This window comes from Geospiza fortis, unplaced genomic scaffold (assembly GCF_000277835.1).
Source record: "Geospiza fortis unplaced genomic scaffold, GeoFor_1.0 scaffold203, whole genome shotgun sequence".
Lineage (NCBI taxonomy): Eukaryota > Metazoa > Chordata > Aves > Passeriformes > Thraupidae > Geospiza > Geospiza fortis.
The window spans coordinates 1,014,683-1,019,658 of record NW_005054385.1 but is presented as its reverse complement, the minus strand read 5'-3'; the positions used below and the strand labels follow the sequence as shown (position 1 = coordinate 1,019,658).

Sequence of the window (4,976 nt, the reverse complement as noted above, 5' to 3'; positions counted from 1 at the left end):
CCGCGGGTAGGGGAAGCTGTGCTGGTCCCAGTAAGAAAGGCACTCGGACTCCGTGTTGTTTAAAATTATTTTGGAGCTTTTATTGTAAAATGAGAATAGCATGGATAATCATCACTTAGACGCTAGGAAGCTGGAGCGGTGTAGTATTGAGCAGGATGCCCACCCTTGCACAGGATGAATATACTCTGCATAAGTGGAGTTTTATATGCTAAGAACTAAAGCTTTAGCTAGTGATTTTACAAATTGCAGCACAGCCCTCATCAAATGGTGTCTTTGGAATGCCATAATTTTGAAATGTTAAATAAGCCTTGGTAGTGGCTTTTGAGGTTTTGTTTGGGGTTTTTTAGTTGTTTGGTTTTGGTTTTTTGGATTTGGGGGTTTTGGGGGATTGTTCACTTTGTTGGTTTTGTTTGTTTGCAGTTTTAGGAGGTTTTGGTTTTTTTGGTTTTTTTTTTTTTTTGGGGGGTTTTGGTATTTTTTTTGTTTTGGCTTATTTTTTTTGTTTGTTTGTTTGTGTTGTTGTTGTAGTTTGTTCATTTGGGCTTTTTTTGTTTTGTTTTTGTAATTCAGTATCCTTGTCTTGCTTCCAAGACAAGGAAAATTTGAATGTCAGAATAAAGAAATATTTTCAAGGATATCTGAATCTTTCATCACACTAATTTTTGTTTTGACTTACTGCTGGAAATTACTATCCTAAAATACTTGAAAGAACACAGGTGGCAACTTTTGTTCAGAAATATTGTATCCATTGTTATTATTTGCTACAAATATTAAAAATTTGTATGTAAGTTATATGATTATTGAAACATTAACAAGAATACATGTTTTTAACAATATCTAAAGTTTTCTTGGTCATAAATTTTTGAAATATCTTTATTTTGCCTCTATTTCTTTCATACTAGAAGTTGTTGTTGTTGTTAATTATTGAAATGGAAATAATGTAGCTTGAGGGATTGCCTGAGTATAGTCAACATAATAGAAATACATCTGTAAACATAAAATGATTTGATAATTTAATTTCAATCAGTAGAAATTACCTAGGATTTTCTTTTTTTCAGATTAAGAGATCCTTTGAAGAGAAGAAGCCAAAGAACTTAGTGTTATTGCACTAAGCAAGTCAAGCAGCAGTACATAGAATTCACTTAATCTATGCTAGAATGGGTCTGGTGATTATAAACTTATCTGTGATAATAAACTCATCTGTGACCATAAACTTATCTGTGATAATAAACTCTGTGATGGAATGTTAAGATATAAACACAAATTATGTAAGTGGATGTAACTTACAAACAGTACAAGGGGCAAATGTAAAGGAATTATTATTAAGATTTCAAGTAATTATTATTAAGATTATTAAGATTTAAAGTACTTCACTTTATTAAAATGTATTTCTGATTTCTTTTATATCCGGCGAGCTGTGGATAGAGCTGAAGAATTTATTGCTCACTGAGCTGTCAGTCCTCTTTACAAAGGTTTATATATTTGTATTGCACTGGTTTTATTTTTAAAATTTTCAGTGCTTCTCCACTTCAATGCAGAGATGGTAATGTGCATCTCAGGTAGCTGGGATACCTTGTTGAGTCAGACAATTGTCAGTCATTCCTGTCTGTCCATCTTTAATCCAAGTTTCCCAAGTATGTGTGGCCGTTCTCCAGGAATTCTGAATGAGGTGACAGACAAGTAGCGGTAAATGTAATGTATGATATTTACAGTCCTTGAGAGTCATGATATCAGTGTCATCTGAATATCTGTCAGTCCAATTAAAGAAAATAGGATCAGTTGGGCAATCTTTTGGCTTCTGTAGTATCTAACAATTTATAATCCTTGGCTTCCCTGCCAGCAAATTCCTTATCAAGCAAAGACATCCTAAAACACGAGGCCAATAAAACCTCTCCAAGATGTTAATATAAGTGGGCTGTTTTAAGTAGATAAATGTACCAAAAAAAAATTTCTGAAAGACTTCCACATAGTGAAACGTATCATAGCACAGGAAGACAAAACACACATGAGGTTTAGCATCTCACAACAAACATAAAATTTCAACCTGAAACATATAGTTTATACAAATAGCTCTTTAGTGAGTGCAGCGAAACAGATTTTTTAATTAATCTACAGCTCTTTCAAGATTATCTGGGCACACATTGCAGTTTTTCTCCTGCCATTTTGATGCAAGAAATAGCGAAGTTCAAGCAGTTTGACTAAGATTCTTAATATCACATCGGGCTGAGAGACAGAATACAAGAGGCAACATATTATGGAGAGCTGAATCACAACTGAAAGTTTGTATTGGCAGGGCTTCAGCAAACAAAGATATTCATAGACACATCTATGTCTTTATTGTATCAGTATAGTTACACAGAAGTCTGTTTCACCTGTGCATGTAGCAGGACGCTTGGATAAAAGTTGTTCTAAACCTTCAGGGACTGAGAAATTGAAGTCACAGGGTCTCATGCAATTCAGGTTGGAAGGAAGCTCAGGAATCTGGTCAGCTGGTCAGCCTTACTGTTCATCTTATGCTGGTAGCCTTTGCTTGCCTTGGTGTTTATGTGCATCTTCTTTGGACTCAGCTGTGTCTCTGTGTTTACGTCCACAGCATCAATTCATCTTGCCTAAGAGTTGGATGCTGCTCACATTTGACAAAGCACTGCAAGAAAATCCCCCCAGCTGGTTTTGTAGTTTCAAGCAGTAAGGGGCACAAATTTCAGGAGGATGGGGTTGCCCCGAAAACAAGTGTGGACTTTTTGAAGGGTTTCAGCAAAGGTGCAGAGTGGTATTTCCACTCTGCACTGTGGAGTGGAAGAAGAGGGAAGGAACTGGGAGAACAGCTGCAGCAGCTGGAGTTGCCAGGATCAGCTTGCCTAGCAACCCCCTTCTTAGGCAAGGGTATCTAATTCAGAAGCAACAGCAACATCAGAAGCAGCCCTGACACTTGGTGAGCTGGGTGCACATTAGGGAGCATGGGAGCTGTCAAATCACCAGCTGTAGAGCTCCGAAACCTCCTCAGTTTTTTGGTAGGTCTATCTAGATCTGGTTACCAGAACTTATTCCTCTGATCTGTGTGTTCAGAAAGAACTGTATATGGCTTATTACAGTGAAACAGCTATTTATGCTAGTTGTTGATTTTTATTTTAGTAATGTAGAAACCAAGAGTAATTGAAGATATATTGGAAAGATAAGTTGTACCATTCTGTCTTCTATTCATATTGTGTTGTGATAAGCAATTGCACAATACAGTAGATGATTATGCTTTAATTATATGTAGAAAAACAATAGCGGATTGCATGAGTAGAAACTATTATCTTTTACTAGAAATAGAATAAGCCCAGAGTGCATTATCATAGAGTATTCTGATCTGTTAGTATACACCCTAAAGTGTATTTTTAATACATGATTAATATAATCTGTTATATATACATATATAATGTATCTTTTATTACTGTTACAATTCAATTTCTGTGCTATTATGATGCTGTTTTCTACCTATAATAGGCTTATGCAATTTTTATTTTATATGTCATTGGGAATATTAAATTTATATGGCTAAAATTTGTATTGTGTTATTAAAAGTATAAAAAAAATTACTCCTTCATAGATTTTAGGTATGAAAGATTAAAAGAAATGGAGCCGTTTGGAATGGGGGGAGTGCCATTCTAAAAGCAAACAAAAAAACCTTTGTTAAATAAACTGTCTCTCTGCATATGGTCCTAGAACCATCTGCTCTTTGTAAAGAACCATTTTGGGAGAAAAAGGTTAGTTAAGTCCACTAACTGTTTCATGGCACTTTCTGGGCAAATCAAAATAATGTACTAGTTGTGTTTGTATGAAATTATTTTTTTTTTCTTTTTCCCTCCAGAAGTTAGAGACGTCAAAATATGCTAGCCTATGTTTCTGCATTTTGTTTGATTTCTGTAGAAGAATTATAAACTTGGGAGATGGAATCCATCCTTTCCCTCTTCTTATCCTGTCTGGTTTTTTTGACTCTTTTTTTTTTTTTTTTTTTTCTGGCAGGTGGTATTAGTGGAAGGGTGGCATGATTTAGATAACAAAGACTATGACTGTTGGCCCCTGGAAAAGCCAGATGAGTATAACATGCTGGACTGCGGAGGTGAGTGAGTCATAAAGACGACTTGGTATCTTACTTGGGGAATGGCTGAAACCCCAAAATTGAAGTATTCACAATAATAGCTTACTCATGATGGATGTAATCCATGATGAAATGCATCTAAATCAGTGACAACCTCTCTTCCTAGAGAAATAAGTGAAAGAAAACAAGTAAAGATACTTCAGAGTAATTATTTGTCCAGTATACCTTTGTTCTGACAGAAAAGTAATAACAACAGCTGTATCCATTTGCCCAGCGAGAAACTGAAAACATTTTCTTTCTCATTAGAAAACCAACTGGAACTTAATCCAAACGAAGCATGGAGGCAGCGCAGCATTGTAGCAAATCTACTTGCTGAAACTGTGCAGTGTAATTTCAAAAGTGTACTGTGCTTAATCAGTAAGCCAGTAAGCAAAATCACCGATTCTACATCATGCTTTTCCACCTTGCACAAAACTCTTCCATGAGTACCTAAAAAAACCCTGAGACCTGTAATAACATACTCCTGTCAGTTTCCAAAATTAATTTACAGGATGAGATAGTGACAACAACAACAACAGCAACAACAACAACAACAACAGCAACAACAACAACAACAAACCAACAAAAAACCCCCACAAAAACAGAAACAAAAACAAAACCAAAAAAAAACCCAAAAACAGACAAACAAACAAAACCCACAAAGAAAAACAAGAAAAAAAAAAAACAAAACCCAAAAACCACCAAAAGGTTGGTAATTTATTGAGATGAAACACTATTTAAGGAGCAACTGATATGTGTAAAACTCAATTTAAATTTATAAATATAAATATAAAAGTTTCTTATAATCTAGGGGTTATAAAGCAGAAAAGCAGGCGTCTCAGAAAGGTTGTGG

General features: G+C 35.2%; 1 pseudogene; it reads left to right on the top strand.

Annotated features, from left to right (window-relative positions):
* The first annotated feature begins 2,957 nt into the window (after nucleotides 1–2,957).
* Nucleotides 2,958–4,976, top strand: part of LOC102041232 — a 35,554-nt pseudogene continuing 33,535 nt past the window's right edge.